General features: G+C 50.0%; 20 non-coding genes and 2 pseudogenes across 20 annotated transcripts; all 22 read left to right on the top strand.

Annotated features, from left to right (window-relative positions):
• Window positions 1-1,623: 1,623 nt before the first annotated feature.
• LOC139619808 (U2 spliceosomal RNA) lies at window positions 1,624-1,800 on the top strand (annotated as a pseudogene).
• Window positions 1,801-2,203: 403 nt separating this feature from the next.
• LOC139618879 (U5 spliceosomal RNA) lies at window positions 2,204-2,318 on the top strand. Its single transcript, XR_011689885.1, has one exon. It is a non-coding gene; the product is annotated as a U5 spliceosomal RNA (small nuclear RNA).
• Window positions 2,319-2,482: 164 nt separating this feature from the next.
• LOC139619673 (U2 spliceosomal RNA) lies at window positions 2,483-2,674 on the top strand. The gene has a single exon (XR_011690655.1). It is a non-coding gene; the product is annotated as a U2 spliceosomal RNA (small nuclear RNA).
• A 395-nt stretch (window positions 2,675-3,069) lies between these two features.
• LOC139618878 (U5 spliceosomal RNA) lies at window positions 3,070-3,184 on the top strand. Its single transcript, XR_011689884.1, has one exon. It is a non-coding gene; the product is annotated as a U5 spliceosomal RNA (small nuclear RNA).
• A 164-nt stretch (window positions 3,185-3,348) lies between these two features.
• On the top strand, window positions 3,349-3,540 carry LOC139619661 (U2 spliceosomal RNA). The gene has a single exon (XR_011690643.1). It is a non-coding gene; the product is annotated as a U2 spliceosomal RNA (small nuclear RNA).
• A 395-nt stretch (window positions 3,541-3,935) lies between these two features.
• Window positions 3,936-4,050, top strand: LOC139618877 (U5 spliceosomal RNA). Its single transcript, XR_011689883.1, has one exon. It is a non-coding gene; the product is annotated as a U5 spliceosomal RNA (small nuclear RNA).
• A 164-nt stretch (window positions 4,051-4,214) lies between these two features.
• LOC139619650 (U2 spliceosomal RNA) lies at window positions 4,215-4,406 on the top strand. The gene has a single exon (XR_011690637.1). It is a non-coding gene; the product is annotated as a U2 spliceosomal RNA (small nuclear RNA).
• A 387-nt stretch (window positions 4,407-4,793) lies between these two features.
• Window positions 4,794-4,908, top strand: LOC139618876 (U5 spliceosomal RNA). The gene has a single exon (XR_011689882.1). It is a non-coding gene; the product is annotated as a U5 spliceosomal RNA (small nuclear RNA).
• A 164-nt stretch (window positions 4,909-5,072) lies between these two features.
• LOC139619588 (U2 spliceosomal RNA) lies at window positions 5,073-5,264 on the top strand. Its single transcript, XR_011690580.1, has one exon. It is a non-coding gene; the product is annotated as a U2 spliceosomal RNA (small nuclear RNA).
• Window positions 5,265-5,667: 403 nt separating this feature from the next.
• LOC139618875 (U5 spliceosomal RNA) lies at window positions 5,668-5,782 on the top strand. The gene has a single exon (XR_011689881.1). It is a non-coding gene; the product is annotated as a U5 spliceosomal RNA (small nuclear RNA).
• A 164-nt stretch (window positions 5,783-5,946) lies between these two features.
• Window positions 5,947-6,138, top strand: LOC139619638 (U2 spliceosomal RNA). The gene has a single exon (XR_011690628.1). It is a non-coding gene; the product is annotated as a U2 spliceosomal RNA (small nuclear RNA).
• A 395-nt stretch (window positions 6,139-6,533) lies between these two features.
• Window positions 6,534-6,648, top strand: LOC139618874 (U5 spliceosomal RNA). The gene has a single exon (XR_011689880.1). It is a non-coding gene; the product is annotated as a U5 spliceosomal RNA (small nuclear RNA).
• Window positions 6,649-6,812: 164 nt separating this feature from the next.
• LOC139619627 (U2 spliceosomal RNA) lies at window positions 6,813-7,004 on the top strand. The gene has a single exon (XR_011690617.1). It is a non-coding gene; the product is annotated as a U2 spliceosomal RNA (small nuclear RNA).
• Window positions 7,005-7,391: 387 nt separating this feature from the next.
• On the top strand, window positions 7,392-7,506 carry LOC139618873 (U5 spliceosomal RNA). The gene has a single exon (XR_011689879.1). It is a non-coding gene; the product is annotated as a U5 spliceosomal RNA (small nuclear RNA).
• A 164-nt stretch (window positions 7,507-7,670) lies between these two features.
• Window positions 7,671-7,862, top strand: LOC139619430 (U2 spliceosomal RNA). Its single transcript, XR_011690426.1, has one exon. It is a non-coding gene; the product is annotated as a U2 spliceosomal RNA (small nuclear RNA).
• Window positions 7,863-8,257: 395 nt separating this feature from the next.
• LOC139618870 (U5 spliceosomal RNA) lies at window positions 8,258-8,372 on the top strand. The gene has a single exon (XR_011689877.1). It is a non-coding gene; the product is annotated as a U5 spliceosomal RNA (small nuclear RNA).
• A 5,749-nt stretch (window positions 8,373-14,121) lies between these two features.
• Window positions 14,122-14,295, top strand: LOC139619700 (U2 spliceosomal RNA; annotated as a pseudogene).
• A 399-nt stretch (window positions 14,296-14,694) lies between these two features.
• LOC139618869 (U5 spliceosomal RNA) lies at window positions 14,695-14,809 on the top strand. Its single transcript, XR_011689876.1, has one exon. It is a non-coding gene; the product is annotated as a U5 spliceosomal RNA (small nuclear RNA).
• A 164-nt stretch (window positions 14,810-14,973) lies between these two features.
• Window positions 14,974-15,165, top strand: LOC139619614 (U2 spliceosomal RNA). The gene has a single exon (XR_011690606.1). It is a non-coding gene; the product is annotated as a U2 spliceosomal RNA (small nuclear RNA).
• A 395-nt stretch (window positions 15,166-15,560) lies between these two features.
• LOC139618868 (U5 spliceosomal RNA) lies at window positions 15,561-15,675 on the top strand. Its single transcript, XR_011689875.1, has one exon. It is a non-coding gene; the product is annotated as a U5 spliceosomal RNA (small nuclear RNA).
• A 164-nt stretch (window positions 15,676-15,839) lies between these two features.
• LOC139619603 (U2 spliceosomal RNA) lies at window positions 15,840-16,031 on the top strand. The gene has a single exon (XR_011690594.1). It is a non-coding gene; the product is annotated as a U2 spliceosomal RNA (small nuclear RNA).
• A 387-nt stretch (window positions 16,032-16,418) lies between these two features.
• On the top strand, window positions 16,419-16,533 carry LOC139618867 (U5 spliceosomal RNA). The gene has a single exon (XR_011689874.1). It is a non-coding gene; the product is annotated as a U5 spliceosomal RNA (small nuclear RNA).
• Window positions 16,534-18,355: the final 1,822 nt, after the last annotated feature.

The raw sequence follows: 18,355 nt of genomic DNA, 5'->3' as shown, positions 1-18,355 counted from the left end.
GTGGACAGCGACTGAGATGACAGGACTCCCTTTGACTGTGACCCAGACTGACCAAAAAATACTGGGGATCAAATTTGACAGGGAGGGAGAAGGAACAACAAATTGGCCAGACGTGGTAGGGAAAGTAAAACAAAGACTAGGATATTGGGGACTTAGAGGACTGACTATTGAAGGAAAGGTTTTAATCATCAAAGCGGTGATTTTACCTTTGCTTTTACTCATCAGTTCTGTTTTTATCCCACCTAGGAGAGTGCTTTTAGATCTGGAGCGAGCCATCTTTTATTTCCTGTGGGGCTCCAAGTGGGAGAGACTGAGGAGGGAGGTCATGAAAAGGCCAAAAGAGAAAGGAGGAAAAGGAGTGCCTGACCTGTACTTGTTTTTAGGAAGCCGATACACCGCACTACACCTCAAACAAGCCACAGACCCATCCGGAAACCCCAAAACTACAGCCATGACACGTTTCTGGATGGGATCGTACCTCAGACGATTGAAGATTTTACCTACAGATCTTAAAGTACCCGTGTCTTTTAGCCTGCCACCAGCCTATGCTTTTATCCCGACGTTTTTAAAGCATTTTAAACTGGAGCAGGAGGAGCTGCATATTTTAACCAACCACCGTTCTCTGATCTCTGTTGTGCAGGAGCAGGAGCCAGTGAGTCCAGTGCGCGGGCTCGCATTTGGCGAGCCCTCAACAGTTTGGCGCAACGTGAACCATTCTGCTCTTCCAAACAGACTCCGGGACCTGTCATGGATGGTGGCTCATGAGATTCTCCCAGTCAGGTCCGTCATGCACTCCCGGGGCATGTCAACACGCTCAACCTGCCCCCGACCCGGTTGTGGCGCGCCAGAGTCGGTGAGGCATTTGCTCTGGGAGTGCAGCGCTGCCGTAGACCAGTGGGCAATGGCCGGCTCCTTGCAATTCCCGTACTTGCCAGCAAGGGAGGTCCTTACAGCACAACTGGTGCTCTATGGGGTGAGCCAAAAAACACTGAAGAAAGATGACTTTGCCCAGATGTGGCTCACCCTAGCCGCCATCAAAGACGCCATATGGACCTCCAGAAACTTGCTGGTAAGGAAGCACATGCAGATCCCCCCCGTGGCTGTGATCCGGATGGCTGTAGGCGGCAGGCCTAGGACACAGCCACAAAGAAGCATCGCCTCTGTGCCCATTCGGACGAAGGAGCCGGAGCCACACATGAAAAGGTCAAAGCAGCGGCGGCCTGGCTCTCCGGGTGAGGCAGGTGGGAAGGAGCAACAGGGTGAGGATCTCCTCTGAGCACCACGACAGGATCCCGAGAGACCAAATGTTTGGGGGAGCGGAATGAGTGACCCTGGGTAGGGACTCACTCTGCTCCTGCACAAAATTAGAAAGAAGAGAAGTTTTAAACCAATGCACTCCCTTTTAAAGATTTGGGACACTCCATGGTTTTCATTTGTGAGATGGATTTTATGTTTGACAACATGTAAAACCCCTTGAAATATTTGTTTTTAATGTTTTAAAAAAAAAAAACAAACAAACAAACAATGGTTTTACAACTATTTATCATAGTGTTGTGATTATAATGTACCCTTTGTATCTCAAGATGTAAACCTTCTTTGAAAAAACTTGAAATGAGTGTCAATAAATCTTTTCGAAAGAAAAAAAATCTGTTCTTATCAGTTTAATATCTGATATGTCCTCTACCCGAGGACGAACATATTAAACGGATTTTTAGAACTGGGAGCTGAAAAAGGGGCTTGCTCCGTTCACTCCACGCATCGACCTGGCATTGCAGTGCCGCCGGGAACGGTGCACCCTTCTCTGGCCGTGTGGAAAAGCAAGCAAGCAAGCAAGCAAGCAAGCAAGCAAACAATGACGCAAACGTACAGTTTCAAATGCCCCTCTGGCAGTGGCTGGAGGAAGGTGAGTCAACCTGCCCCACAGCTGATATCCCTCACGCGCCCTGGAAGGGCTGCTAGCCTCCAATCAACCCCGCATTTTCCCTGTATTTTGGTCCCCGGGGGCCTGCAAGCGCCTGATAACTTGAGAAATTTGTGGGGATTGCATGTTGAGGCCCAGACACTTTTCTCCACAGCCCGATTGGCTAGAGCCCGTGACAACATGGGGAGGGGGCGGGGATTTGGCAAGCTAAGAGAAGGCTACCGTGAGGGCGGTGACTGGGACCAATGGGGTCCTCGGCCGCTCTTGAGGAGAGGCCTGTACTGACTCTGGTTTCTCTTCATCACGCACAAGTCTTTCGCCTTTTACTAAAGACTTCCGTGGAGAGGAACACCAATGAGTTTAAGCTATTTTTGGCAGGCTCTGCCGTATGGCTGAGCCCTTTGAGTTTGTGAAAAGTCAAACAGCTGTCGAGGTCAGGAATGGGGAGGTGGGCGGAGGTGGTGAAAAGCAGCCATTGCTCCGCTCATGTCAAAAGCAGCCAACCGCGACCAGCGAGATTTGTGCCAAGAGCCTGGCTGGAACGCCAGACACTTTGGGCCCATCGCTTCTCGGCCTTTTGGCTAAGATCAAGTGTAGTATCTGTTCTTATCAGTTTAATATCTGATATGTCCTCTACCCGAGGACAAACATATTAAACGGATTTTTAGAACTGGGAGCTGAAAAAGGGGCTTGCCCCGTTCACTCCACGCATCGACCTGGCATTGCAGTGCCGCCGGGAACGGTGCACCCTTCTCTGGCCGTGTGGAAAAGCAAGCAAGCAAGCAAGCAAGCAAACAATGACGCAAACGTACAGTTTCAAATGCCCCTCTGGCAGTGGCTGGAGGAAGGTGAGTCAACCTGCCCCACAGCTGATATCCCTCACGCGCCCTGGAAGGGCTGCTAGCCTCCAATCAACCCCGCATTTTCCCTGTATTTTGGTCCCCGGGGGCCTGCAAGCGCCTGATAACTTGAGAAATTTGTGGGGATTGCATGTTGAGGCCCAGACACTTTTCTCCACAGCCCGATTGGCTAGAGCCCGTGACAACATGGGGAGGGGGCGGGGATTTGGCAAGCTAAGAGAAGGCTACCGTGAGGGCGGTGACTGGGACCAATGGGGTCCTCGGCCGCTCTTGAGGAGAGGCCTGTACTGACTCTGGTTTCTCTTCATCACGCACAAGTCTTTCGCCTTTTACTAAAGACTTCCGTGGAGAGGAACACCAATGAGTTTAAGCTATTTTTGGCAGGCTCTGCCGTATGGCTGAGCCCTTTGAGTTTGTGAAAAGTCAAACAGCTGTCGAGGTCAGGAATGGGGAGGTGGGCGGAGGTGGTGAAAAGCAGCCATTGCTCCGCTCATGTCAAAAGCAGCCAACCGCGACCAGCGAGATTTGTGCCAAGAGCCTGGCTGGAACGCCAGACACTTTGGGCCCATCGCTTCTCGGCCTTTTGGCTAAGATCAAGTGTAGTATCTGTTCTTATCAGTTTAATATCTGATATGTCCTCTACCCGAGGACAAACATATTAAACGGATTTTTAGAACTGGGAGCTGAAAAAGGGGCTTGCCCCGTTCACTCCACGCATCGACCTGGCATTGCAGTGCCGCCGGGAACGGTGCACCCTTCTCTGGCCGTGTGGAAAAGCAAGCAAGCAAGCAAGCAAGCAAACAATGACGCAAACGTACAGTTTCAAATGCCCCTCTGGCAGTGGCTGGAGGAAGGTGAGTCAACCTGCCCCACAGCTGATATCCCTCACGCGCCCTGGAAGGGCTGCTAGCCTCCAATCAACCCCGCATTTTCCCTGTATTTTGGTCCCCGGGGGCCTGCAAGCGCCTGATAACTTGAGAAATTTGTGGGGATTGCATGTTGAGGCCCAGACACTTTTCTCCACAGCCCGATTGGCTAGAGCCCGTGACAACATGGGGAGGGGGCGGGGATTTGGCAAGCTAAGAGAAGGCTACCGTGAGGGCGGTGACTGGGACCAATGGGGTCCTCGGCCGCTCTTGAGGAGAGGCCTGTACTGACTCTGGTTTCTCTTCATCACGCACAAGTCTTTCGCCTTTTACTAAAGACTTCCGTGGAGAGGAACACCAATGAGTTTAAGCTATTTTTGGCAGGCTCTGCCGTATGGCTGAGCCCTTTGAGTTTGTGAAAAGTCAAACAGCTGTCGAGGTCAGGAATGGGGAGGTGGGCGGAGGTGGTGAAAAGCAGCCATTGCTCCGCTCATGTCAAAAGCAGCCAACCGCGACCAGCGAGATTTGTGCCAAGAGCCTGGCTGGAACGCCAGACACTTTGGGCCCATCGCTTCTCGGCCTTTTGGCTAAGATCAAGTGTAGTATCTGTTCTTATCAGTTTAATATCTGATATGTCCTCTACCCGAGGACAAACATATTAAACGGATTTTTAGAACTGGGAGCTGAAAAAGGGGCTTGCCCCGTTCACTCCACGCATCGACCTGGCATTGCAGTGCCGCCGGGAACGGTGCACCCTTCTCTGGCCGTGTGGAAAAGCAAGCAAGCAAGCAAGCAATGACGCAAACGTACAGTTTCAAATGCCCCTCTGGCAGTGGCTGGAGGAAGGTGAGTCAACCTGCCCCACAGCTGATATCCCTCACGCGCCCTGGAAGGGCTGCTAGCCTCCAATCAACCCCGCATTTTCCCTGTATTTTGGTCCCCGGGGGCCTGCAAGCGCCTGATAACTTGAGAAATTTGTGGGGATTGCATGTTGAGGCCCAGACACTTTTCTCCACAGCCCGATTGGCTAGAGCCCGTGACAACATGGGGAGGGGGCGGGGATTTGGCAAGCTAAGAGAAGGCTACCGTGAGGGCGGTGACTGGGACCAATGGGGTCCTCGGCCGCTCTTGAGGAGAGGCCTGTACTGACTCTGGTTTCTCTTCATCACGCACAAGTCTTTCGCCTTTTACTAAAGACTTCCGTGGAGAGGAACACCAATGAGTTTAAGCTATTTTTGGCAGGCTCTGCCGTATGGCTGAGCCCTTTGAGTTTGTGAAAAGTCAAACAGCTGTCGAGGTCAGGAATGGGGAGGTGGGCGGAGGTGGTGAAAAGCAGCCATTGCTCCGCTCATGTCAAAAGCAGCCAACCGCGACCAGCGAGATTTGTGCCAAGAGCCTGGCTGGAACGCCAGACACTTTGGGCCCATCGCTTCTCGGCCTTTTGGCTAAGATCAAGTGTAGTATCTGTTCTTATCAGTTTAATATCTGATATGTCCTCTACCCGAGGACGAACATATTAAACGGATTTTTAGAACTGGGAGCTGAAAAAGGGGCTTGCTCCGTTCACTCCACGCATCGACCTGGCATTGCAGTGCCGCCGGGAACGGTGCACCCTTCTCTGGCCGTGTGGAAAAGCAAGCAAGCAAGCAAGCAAGCAAGCAAGCAAACAATGACGCAAACGTACAGTTTCAAATGCCCCTCTGGCAGTGGCTGGAGGAAGGTGAGTCAACCTGCCCCACAGCTGATATCCCTCACGCGCCCTGGAAGGGCTGCTAGCCTCCAATCAACCCCGCATTTTCCCTGTATTTTGGTCCCCGGGGGCCTGCAAGCGCCTGATAACTTGAGAAATTTGTGGGGATTGCATGTTGAGGCCCAGACACTTTTCTCCACAGCCCGATTGGCTAGAGCCCGTGACAACATGGGGAGGGGGCGGGGATTTGGCAAGCTAAGAGAAGGCTACCGTGAGGGCGGTGACTGGGACCAATGGGGTCCTCGGCCGCTCTTGAGGAGAGGCCTGTACTGACTCTGGTTTCTCTTCATCACGCACAAGTCTTTCGCCTTTTACTAAAGACTTCCGTGGAGAGGAACACCAATGAGTTTAAGCTATTTTTGGCAGGCTCTGCCGTATGGCTGAGCCCTTTGAGTTTGTGAAAAGTCAAACAGCTGTCGAGGTCAGGAATGGGGAGGTGGGCGGAGGTGGTGAAAAGCAGCCATTGCTCCGCTCATGTCAAAAGCAGCCAACCGCGACCAGCGAGATTTGTGCCAAGAGCCTGGCTGGAACGCCAGACACTTTGGGCCCATCGCTTCTCGGCCTTTTGGCTAAGATCAAGTGTAGTATCTGTTCTTATCAGTTTAATATCTGATATGTCCTCTACCCGAGGACAAACATATTAAACGGATTTTTAGAACTGGGAGCTGAAAAAGGGGCTTGCCCCGTTCACTCCACGCATCGACCTGGCATTGCAGTGCCGCCGGGAACGGTGCACCCTTCTCTGGCCGTGTGGAAAAGCAAGCAAGCAAGCAAGCAAGCAAACAATGACGCAAACGTACAGTTTCAAATGCCCCTCTGGCAGTGGCTGGAGGAAGGTGAGTCAACCTGCCCCACAGCTGATATCCCTCACGCGCCCTGGAAGGGCTGCTAGCCTCCAATCAACCCCGCATTTTCCCTGTATTTTGGTCCCCGGGGGCCTGCAAGCGCCTGATAACTTGAGAAATTTGTGGGGATTGCATGTTGAGGCCCAGACACTTTTCTCCACAGCCCGATTGGCTAGAGCCCGTGACAACATGGGGAGGGGGCGGGGATTTGGCAAGCTAAGAGAAGGCTACCGTGAGGGCGGTGACTGGGACCAATGGGGTCCTCGGCCGCTCTTGAGGAGAGGCCTGTACTGACTCTGGTTTCTCTTCATCACGCACAAGTCTTTCGCCTTTTACTAAAGACTTCCGTGGAGAGGAACACCAATGAGTTTAAGCTATTTTTGGCAGGCTCTGCCGTATGGCTGAGCCCTTTGAGTTTGTGAAAAGTCAAACAGCTGTCGAGGTCAGGAATGGGGAGGTGGGCGGAGGTGGTGAAAAGCAGCCATTGCTCCGCTCATGTCAAAAGCAGCCAACCGCGACCAGCGAGATTTGTGCCAAGAGCCTGGCTGGAATGCCAGACACTTTGGGCCCATCGCTTCTCGGCCTTTTGGCTAAGATCAAGTGTAGTATCTGTTCTTATCAGTTTAATATCTGATATGTCCTCTACCCGAGGACAAACATATTAAACGGATTTTTAGAACTGGGAGCTGAAAAAGGGGCTTGCCCCGTTCACTCCACGCATCGACCTGGCATTGCAGTGCCGCCGGGAACGGTGCACCCTTCTCTGGCCGTGTGGAAAAGCAAGCAAGCAAGCAAGCAATGACGCAAACGTACAGTTTCAAATGCCCCTCTGGCAGTGGCTGGAGGAAGGTGAGTCAACCTGCCCCACAGCTGATATCCCTCACGCGCCCTGGAAGGGCTGCTAGCCTCCAATCAACCCCGCATTTTCCCTGTATTTTGGTCCCCGGGGGCCTGCAAGCGCCTGATAACTTGAGAAATTTGTGGGGATTGCATGTTGAGGCCCAGACACTTTTCTCCACAGCCCGATTGGCTAGAGCCCGTGACAACATGGGGAGGGGGCGGGGATTTGGCAAGCTAAGAGAAGGCTACCGTGAGGGCGGTGACTGGGACCAATGGGGTCCTCGGCCGCTCTTGAGGAGAGGCCTGTACTGACTCTGGTTTCTCTTCATCACGCACAAGTCTTTCGCCTTTTACTAAAGACTTCCGTGGAGAGGAACACCAATGAGTTTAAGCTATTTTTGGCAGGCTCTGCCGTATGGCTGAGCCCTTTGAGTTTGTGAAAAGTCAAACAGCTGTCGAGGTCAGGAATGGGGAGGTGGGCGGAGGTGGTGAAAAGCAGCCATTGCTCCGCTCATGTCAAAAGCAGCCAACCGCGACCAGCGAGATTTGTGCCAAGAGCCTGGCTGGAACGCCAGACACTTTGGGCCCATCGCTTCTCGGCCTTTTGGCTAAGATCAAGTGTAGTATCTGTTCTTATCAGTTTAATATCTGATATGTCCTCTACCCGAGGACAAACATATTAAACGGATTTTTAGAACTGGGAGCTGAAAAAGGGGCTTGCTCCGTTCACTCCACGCATCGACCTGGCATTGCAGTGCCGCCGGGAACGGTGCACCCTTCTCTGGCCGTGTGGAAAAGCAAGCAAGCAAGCAAGCAAGCAAACAATGACGCAAACGTACAGTTTCAAATGCCCCTCTGGCAGTGGCTGGAGGAAGGTGAGTCAACCTGCCCCACAGCTGATATCCCTCACGCGCCCTGGAAGGGCTGCTAGCCTCCAATCAACCCCGCATTTTCCCTGTATTTTGGTCCCCGGGGGCCTGCAAGCGCCTGATAACTTGAGAAATTTGTGGGGATTGCATGTTGAGGCCCAGACACTTTTCTCCACAGCCCGATTGGCTAGAGCCCGTGACAACATGGGGAGGGGGCGGGGATTTGGCAAGCTAAGAGAAGGCTACCGTGAGGGCGGTGACTGGGACCAATGGGGTCCTCGGCCGCTCTTGAGGAGAGGCCTGTACTGACTCTGGTTTCTCTTCATCACGCACAAGTCTTTCGCCTTTTACTAAAGACTTCCGTGGAGAGGAACACCAATGAGTTTAAGCTATTTTTGGCAGGCTCTGCCGTATGGCTGAGCCCTTTGAGTTTGTGAAAAGTCAAACAGCTGTCGAGGTCAGGAATGGGGAGGTGGGCGGAGGTGGTGAAAAGCAGCCATTGCTCCGCTCATGTCAAAAGCAGCCAACCGCGACCAGCGAGATTTGTGCCAAGAGCCTGGCTGGAACGCCAGACACTTTGGGCCCATCGCTTCTCGGCCTTTTGGCTAAGACTGCGGTCGCCTCCTTTTGATGGTTAAATTCTTGCCTGTTGTGGCTCTGAGTTAAACCAGCTCTTGGGAGGAAATTGTCTACATTCCTTGTTTAAAGTTGTGCAACTTTTCTGTGGTTGCATATCTTAAACAAATAGGAATTCATTGGCCCAGAGAATCTCTTACCTGCGCTCTGCCGGATTCAACACCTTGTCCAGGCCAAAACTTGAAAAGGTAAGTACGTTTTTAGATTTTTTTCCTTTTTATATTTTTAATTGTATTTACTTATTTATTGTTCATTGTTTTTTTGTCCATTGTAAGTTTTTTACTGATTTTAGATCCTTTTAGCTTGTGGTGCCTCCACCATGTCGGCCACCCATGCCAACATGCGGAGGCACCACAGCGTCCGTTTTAAGTTTAAAGAAAAGGATGGAAAGCTCCTGGAGATGTCAAGGCTAGATTTCTCCAGGAAGCTAATCCAACAGGCTTTGAAATTCACAGCAAACGATTTGAATTGTATTTTGACCCTACCATTAAATAAAGGTTTTGATGTAAGCTTCCAGTCTGCGGCTATCTTGAGAGAATTTTGGACAAGATTTGAGTCTGTGAAACCCCAGTTTTCTGCATTTGTTGTTGAAAAACTGACTGATAATGCATTGAAAACAGTCATTGTCAGAATGTTTAATGAGACAGTGAATGCAGAAGACATTTGTATATGGCTGGGGAGATACTGCACTGTTAAAGGCCAGGCTACCAAAGTGAGAGATGAGGACGGCATCTGGAATTGCGCTTGGAGGGTCCCCATTCAACAATGGCAGGACCCCCAGGGCTTCCAAGGCCTGAAACATCTGCCGTCAATGATAGTTCTGGGTGAAAACAGGGGCTACATCCACTACCAAGGTCAGCCCAAGCTCTGCCGCAAGTGCGGTGAGCATGGGCACCTGGTAGAAGCGTGCACAAAAACCTTTTGCGGAAAGTGTAGAGAAATTGGGCACACTTTTGAGGAGTGCACCAATGGCAGGAAGTGCAACCTTTGTGGAGAAACAAATCATCTCTTCAGAGCTTGCCCCAAATCGTTTGCCAACAAACTAAAGGCAGCAAAAGCCAATGAACAAAATGGAGGACAAAAAGAAAAAGAGCAGGTTGAAGAGGCTGGGCAGGAAAATTCAAATCTCCCGCCAGATACTGTGATTGGAGAGGAGGGATCATGTGAGGCGGGAGAGGGGGAGGGGCCTGCAACAGCCCCATCAATGGAGAGTGGAGAGGAGGATGGGGAGATGCAGGAAGTGGGCGGAGCTAGTTCAGAAATGGAAGATTTTCAACCACCTGAAAATAGTGAGGATGCCCCCCTCCCCGATGCCCAGCAAACAAAGAGACTTGCATCGGAATTGTCCTCTGAGTCTCCTGTAGCCTCAGAGAAGAGGGGAAGAGTTGGGACTCTCTCAGACAGTTCATCTGTGGAGGAGCCCAGAGTCTTCCCCTCCAATTCACCAAATGAAGTCTCTTTCCTGACAGTAGCTCTACAATCAACCCCTAAGGACTCCAAGCTAAATGCAGCCTTGCGTCAAAGGCCAACCCCCAGAGTCCGACGGGGGAATGGAGCTCAACTCCCTCCTTCATCACCTGTTGAAGTGAAGGAGGAGCCCCGTTCACAAGAAATAGTCTAACTGCCTTTTTTTTTAAAAAAAAAAGATATTTTAGCATCTTAAACCTCTATTTAGTGTTTTTAAAATTTCATACCTGTTGTTTTTAATCATACTCATGACACTCACCTTCTCAACCATCAATGTGAGAAGTGTGAAGTCGAGAGTTAGAGCCCAGAGTGTTTTATCCTTTCTTAATTCTACAAAGTCAGATGTGTTTTTAATGCAGGAATGTGGCATACCGTTTTTAAAACACTACCGACAGTGGGAGGAGATGTGGCCACAGACATCGATATGGAGCGGATCAAACCAAAATAAGAACGATGGAGTGGCCATTTTAATAAAAAACCCTCAGGTTCTGGTGAAGGGTAGCACTGTGGTGAGAGACGGTAGGGCACTTTTAGCACACTTGACCTTTATGGGACAGGATTTTAACCTTCTCAATATTTATGGCTTTAACGACAAAAATGACAGGTATGACCTTTTAGAAGACCTGCAGTCCCACATGCTAGGGAGAGTGCCATTAGTTTTAGGAGGTGATTTTAACTGTATTTTAAGTCGAAAAGATAGAAAAAGAACAGGGGAAGATTTTAAAATTGACAAAACATCGGTTTTATTACAGGGCATATGCAGGGATTTTAAACTACAAGACTGTTTTAAAACCATGCATCCCAGAGAGGAGGGCTTCACCTGGTTCAGTGGTGATGGCACCAGAGCCTCTCGCATAGATTTTATTTTCACACGGGACTGCCCGCCGACCGATGCTAGATTGACCCCTGTTTTCTTTTCTGACCACCTGATGCTCTCCTGCACCCTTTCACTCTCTTCAGGTGTGACTTTTGGAAGTGGTCTGTGGAAACTCAACTGCTCCCTGCTTGAAGATCAACATCTAGTTCAGCAGTACAGGGAGCAGTACCGAGAGTGGCAGACCCTTCAAGACATGTACGATACACGAGCACACTGGTGGGAGATGGTGAAGGGAAAGACCCAGACTTTTTTCAGACAGGCAGGCAAAAAAAGAAAGGGCAAGGAGAACAGACGCATGATGGGACTGCAGAAGCGACTACAGCGCTATTTTAACCTCAACCAAAATGGAATGGATTTTAATGAAGAAATTAGAGAAATCAAATCAGAGATGTCGGTTTTAGCTGAAATTAAAAGCAAGGGTGTCATTTTAAGGAGCAGGGAACGGGAAATAGAGGAGGGTGAGAAGTGCACCAGGTATTTTTTTAAGAAAATTGTTAGTAAAGGGGGGACCATTTTAAAACTAAAAAAGGAAAACGGGTGCATAACAGAGAATATCGAAGAAATTAAACAGATTGTGGAAAATTTTTACGTAGAATTGTATAAAGAAAAGCCCATTAGAATAGACACCATGAATGAAGTTTTAAAATCCATCGATAAAAAAGTAAAAGACAGTGTGCTTTTAACCCAAGATTTTACCATTCTAGAGTTAAATAAATGTTTGTCAAGTTTTAAAAAAGGGAAGTCCCCAGGACAGGATGGACTTCCCTTGGAATTTTATTTGACCTTTTGGGACATTTTAGCACCTGATTTGATCGATGTTTTTAAAGACTTTGAGCACCTAGACCGACTTCCTGACAGTTTTAGAGTAGGGATAGTGACTCTACTGCACAAAAACAAAGACAAGACCGACCTGATGAACTGGAGACCTATCGCACTTTTAAACCTTGATTGTAAACTTTTTAGCAAACTTTTAGCCTCACGTATGTCCTTGTTTTTAAAGGGGGTGATTCACCCGGATCAAGGCTGTGCCATCCCAGGGAGGAAGATCACCGACAGCCTGGTACTGATCCGAGACACCATCTGTTACGCGAGAGACAGAAACATCCGGCTAGTAGTCCTAAATTTAGATTTTGAGAAAGCCTTCGATCGGGTCTCGCACCAGTACCTTTTCAAGGTACTGCAAAAAATGGGGTTCCCAGAAAGGTTTCTAGCTTGGGTGGGATTGCTGTATCGGGACATTACCAGCAAATTTGTGATTAACGGGCATTTGACAAAAGCAGTCGATATTAACTGCGGTGTCCGTCAGGGTTGTCCGTTATCTGCCCTCCTATACATAACATGTATAGAACCGCTGGCACAGATCTTGAGAAGGGATCAACGAATCAATGGGTTGGGAGTACCGGGGAGCGGGGGACTGGACACCAAGTGTATTTTATACATGGACGACGTGAACATTTTATGCACCGACCTTTTATCCGTCAACAGGACGCTGGACTTGACTGACTGGTTTGGACAGGCTTCTGGGTCAAAGTTGAACAAAAACAAGACCCAAGCCCAATTTTATGGACCGTGGACAGCGACTGAGATGACAGGACTCCCTTTGACTGTGACCCAGACTGACCAAAAAATACTGGGGATCAAATTTGACAGGGAGGGAGAAGGAACAACAAATTGGCCAGACGTGGTAGGGAAAGTAAAACAAAGACTAGGATATTGGGGACTTAGAGGACTGACTATTGAAGGAAAGGTTTTAATCATCAAAGCGGTGATTTTACCTTTGCTTTTACTCATCAGTTCTGTTTTTATCCCACCTAGGAGAGTGCTTTTAGATCTGGAGCGAGCCATCTTTTATTTCCTGTGGGGCTCCAAGTGGGAGAGACTGAGGAGGGAGGTCATGAAAAGGCCAAAAGAGAAAGGAGGAAAAGGAGTGCCTGACCTGTACTTGTTTTTAGGAAGCCGATACACCGCACTACACCTCAAACAAGCCACAGACCCATCCGGAAACCCCAAAACTACAGCCATGACACGTTTCTGGATGGGATCGTACCTCAGACGATTGAAGATTTTACCTACAGATCTTAAAGTACCCGTGTCTTTTAGCCTGCCACCAGCCTATGCTTTTATCCCGACGTTTTTAAAGCATTTTAAACTGGAGCAGGAGGAGCTGCATATTTTAACCAACCACCGTTCTCTGATCTCTGTTGTGCAGGAGCAGGAGCCAGTGAGTCCAGTGCGCGGGCTCGCATTTGGCGAGCCCTCAACAGTTTGGCGCAACGTGAACCATTCCGCTCTTCCAAACAGACTCCGGGACCTGTCATGGATGGTGGCTCATGAGATTCTCCCAGTCAGGTCCGTCATGCACTCCCGGGGCATGTCAACACGCTCAACCTGCCCCCGACCCGGTTGTGGCGCGCCAGAGTCGGTGAGGCATTTGCTCTGGGAGTGCAGCGCTGCCGTAGACCAGTGGGCAATGGCCGGCTCCTTGCAATTCCCGTACTTGCCAGCAAGGGAGGTCCTTACAGCACAACTGGTGCTCTATGGGGTGAGCCAAAAAACACTGAAGAAAGATGACTTTGCCCAGATGTGGCTCACCCTAGCCGCCATCAAAGACGCCATATGGACCTCCAGAAACTTGCTGGTAAGGAAGCACATGCAGATCCCCCCCGTGGCTGTGATCCGGATGGCTGTAGGCGGCAGGCCTAGGACACAGCCACAAAGAAGCATCGCCTCTGTGCCCATTCGGACGAAGGAGCCGGAGCCACACATGAAAAGGTCAAAGCAGCGGCGGCCTGGCTCTCCGGGTGAGGCAGGTGGGAAGGAGCAACAGGGTGAGGATCTCCTCTGAGCACCACGACAGGATCCCGAGAGACCAAATGTTTGGGGGAGCGGAATGAGTGACCCTGGGTAGGGACTCACTCTGCTCCTGCACAAAATTAGAAAGAAGAGAAGTTTTAAACCAATGCACTCCCTTTTAAAGATTTGGGACACTCCATGGTTTTCATTTGTGAGATGGATTTTATGTTTGACAACATGTAAAACCCCTTGAAATATTTGTTTTTAATGTTTTAAAAAAAAAACAAACAAACAAACAATGGTTTTACAACTATTTATCATAGTGTTGTGATTATAATGTACCCTTTGTATCTCAAGATGTAAACCTTCTTTGAAAAAACTTGAAATGAGTGTCAATAAATCTTTTCGAAAGAAAAATCTGTTCTTATCAGTTTAATATCTGATATGTCCTCTACCCGAGGACAAACATATTAAACGGATTTTTAGAACTGGGAGCTGAAAAAGGGGCTTGCTCCGTTCACTCCACGCATCGACCTGGCATTGCAGTGCCGCCGGGAACGGTGCACCCTTCTCTGGCCGTGTGGAAAAGCAAGCAAGCAAGCAAGCAAGCAAGCAAACAATGACGCAAACGTACAGTTTCAAATGCCCCTCTGGCAGTGGCTGGAGGAAGGTGAGTCAACCTGCCCCACAGCTGATATCCCTCACGCGCCCTGGAAGGGCTGCTAGCCTCCAATCAACCCCGCATTTTCCCTGTATTTTGGTCCCCGGGGGCCTGCAAGCGCCTGATAACTTGAGAAATTTGTGGGGATTGCATGTTGAGGCCCAGACACTTTTCTCCACAGCCCGATTGGCTAGAGCCCGTGACAACATGGGGAGGGGGCGGGGATTTGGCAAGCTAAGAGAAGGCTACCGTGAGGGCGGTGACTGGGACCAATGGGGTCCTCGGCCGCTCTTGAGGAGAGGCCTGTACTGACTCTGGTTTCTCTTCATCACGCACAAGTCTTTCGCCTTTTACTAAAGACTTCCGTGGAGAGGAACACCAATGAGTTTAAGCTATTTTTGGCAGGCTCTGCCGTATGGCTGAGCCCTTTGAGTTTGTGAAAAGTCAAACAGCTGTCGAGGTCAGGAATGGGGAGGTGGGCGGAGGTGGTGAAAAGCAGCCATTGCTCCGCTCATGTCAAAAGCAGCCAACCGCGACCAGCGAGATTTGTGCCAAGAGCCTGGCTGGAACGCCAGACACTTTGGGCCCATCGCTTCTCGGCCTTTTGGCTAAGATCAAGTGTAGTATCTGTTCTTATCAGTTTAATATCTGATATGTCCTCTACCCGAGGACAAACATATTAAACGGATTTTTAGAACTGGGAGCTGAAAAAGGGGCTTGCCCCGTTCACTCCACGCATCGACCTGGCATTGCAGTGCCGCCGGGAACGGTGCACCCTTCTCTGGCCGTGTGGAAAAGCAAGCAAGCAAGCAAGCAAGCAAACAATGACGCAAACGTACAGTTTCAAATGCCCCTCTGGCAGTGGCTGGAGGAAGGTGAGTCAACCTGCCCCACAGCTGATATCCCTCACGCGCCCTGGAAGGGCTGCTAGCCTCCAATCAACCCCGCATTTTCCCTGTATTTTGGTCCCCGGGGGCCTGCAAGCGCCTGATAACTTGAGAAATTTGTGGGGATTGCATGTTGAGGCCCAGACACTTTTCTCCACAGCCCGATTGGCTAGAGCCCGTGACAACATGGGGAGGGGGCGGGGATTTGGCAAGCTAAGAGAAGGCTACCGTGAGGGCGGTGACTGGGACCAATGGGGTCCTCGGCCGCTCTTGAGGAGAGGCCTGTACTGACTCTGGTTTCTCTTCATCACGCACAAGTCTTTCGCCTTTTACTAAAGACTTCCGTGGAGAGGAACACCAATGAGTTTAAGCTATTTTTGGCAGGCTCTGCCGTATGGCTGAGCCCTTTGAGTTTGTGAAAAGTCAAACAGCTGTCGAGGTCAGGAATGGGGAGGTGGGCGGAGGTGGTGAAAAGCAGCCATTGCTCCGCTCATGTCAAAAGCAGCCAACCGCGACCAGCGAGATTTGTGCCAAGAGCCTGGCTGGAACGCCAGACACTTTGGGCCCATCGCTTCTCGGCCTTTTGGCTAAGATCAAGTGTAGTATCTGTTCTTATCAGTTTAATATCTGATATGTCCTCTACCCGAGGACAAACATATTAAACGGATTTTTAGAACTGGGAGCTGAAAAAGGGGCTTGCCCCGTTCACTCCACGCATCGACCTGGCATTGCAGTGCCGCCGGGAACGGTGCACCCTTCTCTGGCCGTGTGGAAAAGCAAGCAAGCAAGCAAGCAATGACGCAAACGTACAGTTTCAAATGCCCCTCTGGCAGTGGCTGGAGGAAGGTGAGTCAACCTGCCCCACAGCTGATATCCCTCACGCGCCCTGGAAGGGCTGCTAGCCTCCAATCAACCCCGCATTTTCCCTGTATTTTGGTCCCCGGGGGCCTGCAAGCGCCTGATAACTTGAGAAATTTGTGGGGATTGCATGTTGAGGCCCAGACACTTTTCTCCACAGCCCGATTGGCTAGAGCCCGTGACAACATGGGGAGGGGGCGGGGATTTGGCAAGCTAAGAGAAGGCTACCGTGAGGGCGGTGACTGGGACCAATGGGGTCCTCGGCCGCTCTTGAGGAGAGGCCTGTACTGACTCTGGTTTCTCTTCATCACGCACAAGTCTTTCGCCTTTTACTAAAGACTTCCGTGGAGAGGAACACCAATGAGTTTAAGCTATTTTTGGCAGGCTCTGCCGTATGGCTGAGCCCTTTGAGTTTGTGAAAAGTCAAACAGCTGTCGAGGTCAGGAATGGGGAGGTGGGCGGAGGTGGTGAAAAGCAGCCATTGCTCCGCTCATGTCAAAAGCAGCCAACCGCGACCAGCGAGATTTGTGCCAAGAGCCTGGCTGGAACGCCAGACACTTTGGGCCCATCGCTTCTCGGCCTTTTGGCTAAGACTGCGGTCGCCTCCTTTTGATGGTTAAATTCTTGCCTGTTGTGGCTCTGAGTTAAACCAGCTCTTGGGAGGAAATTGTCTACATTCCTTGTTTAAAGTTGTGCAACTTTTCTGTAGTTGCATATCTTAAACAAATAGGAATTCATTGGCCCAGAGAATCTCTTACCTGCGCTCTGCCGGATTCAACACCTTGTCCAGGCCAAAACTTGAAAAGGTAAGTACGTTTTTAGATTTTTTTCCTTTTTATATTTTTAATTGTATTTACTTATTTATTGTTCATTGTTTTTTTTGTCCATTGTAAGTTTTTTACTGATTTTAGATCCTTTTAGCTTGTGGTGCCTCCACCATGTCGGCCACCCATGCCAACATGCGGAGGCACCACAGCGTCCGTTTTAAGTTTAAAGAAAAGGATGGAAAGCTCCTGGAGATGTCAAGGCTAGATTTCTCCAGGAAGCTAATCCAACAGGCTTTGAAATTCACAGCAAACGATTTGAATTGTATTTTGACCCTACCATTAAATAAAGGTTTTGATGTAAGCTTCCAGTCTGCGGCTATCTTGAGAGAATTTTGGACAAGATTTGAGTCTGTGAAACCCCAGTTTTCTGCATTTGTTGTTGAAAAACTGACTGATAATGCATTGAAAACAGTCATTGTCAGAATGTTTAATGAGACAGTGAATGCAGAAGACATTTGTATATGGCTGGGGAGATACTGCACTGTTAAAGGCCAGGCTACCAAAGTGAGAGATGAGGACGGCATCTGGAATTGCGCTTGGAGGGTCCCCATTCAACAATGGCAGGACCCCCAGGGCTTCCAAGGCCTGAAACATCTGCCGTCAATGATAGTTCTGGGTGAAAACAGGGGCTACATCCACTACCAAGGTCAGCCCAAGCTCTGCCGCAAGTGCGGTGAGCATGGGCACCTGGTAGAAGCGTGCACAAAAACCTTTTGCGGAAAGTGTAGAGAAATTGGGCACACTTTTGAGGAGTGCACCAATGGCAGGAAGTGCAACCTTTGTGGAGAAACAAATCATCTCTTCAGAGCTTGCCCCAAATCGTTTGCCAACAAACTAAAGGCAGCAAAAGCCAATGAACAAAATGGAGGACAAAAAGAAAAAGAGCAGGTTGAAGAGGCTGGGCAGGAAAATTCAAATCTCCCGCCAGATACTGTGATTGGAGAGGAGGGATCATGTGAGGCGGGAGAGGGGGAGGGGCCTGCAACAGCCCCATCAATGGAGAGTGGAGAGGAGGATGGGGAGATGCAGGAAGTGGGCGGAGCTAGTTCAGAAATGGAAGATTTTCAACCACCTGAAAATAGTGAGGATGCCCCCCTCCCCGATGCCCAGCAAACAAAGAGACTTGCATCGGAATTGTCCTCTGAGTCTCCTGTAGCCTCAGAGAAGAGGGGAAGAGTTGGGACTCTCTCAGACAGTTCATCTGTGGAGGAGCCCAGAGTCTTCCCCTCCAATTCACCAAATGAAGTCTCTTTCCTGACAGTAGCTCTACAATCAACCCCTAAGGACTCCAAGCTAAATGCAGCCTTGCGTCAAAGGCCAACCCCCAGAGTCCGACGGGGGAATGGAGCTCAACTCCCTCCTTCATCACCTGTTGAAGTGAAGGAGGAGCCCCGTTCA

This window comes from Trachinotus anak, unplaced genomic scaffold, assembly GCF_046630095.1.
Source record: "Trachinotus anak isolate AG129_WGS33_773 ecotype Australia unplaced genomic scaffold, CSIRO_AGI_Tana_v1 ptg000003l, whole genome shotgun sequence".
Lineage (NCBI taxonomy): Eukaryota > Metazoa > Chordata > Actinopteri > Carangiformes > Carangidae > Trachinotus > Trachinotus anak.
The sequence above is the reverse complement of the archived record's forward strand: the minus strand, read 5'-3'. Positions and strand labels throughout refer to the sequence as shown.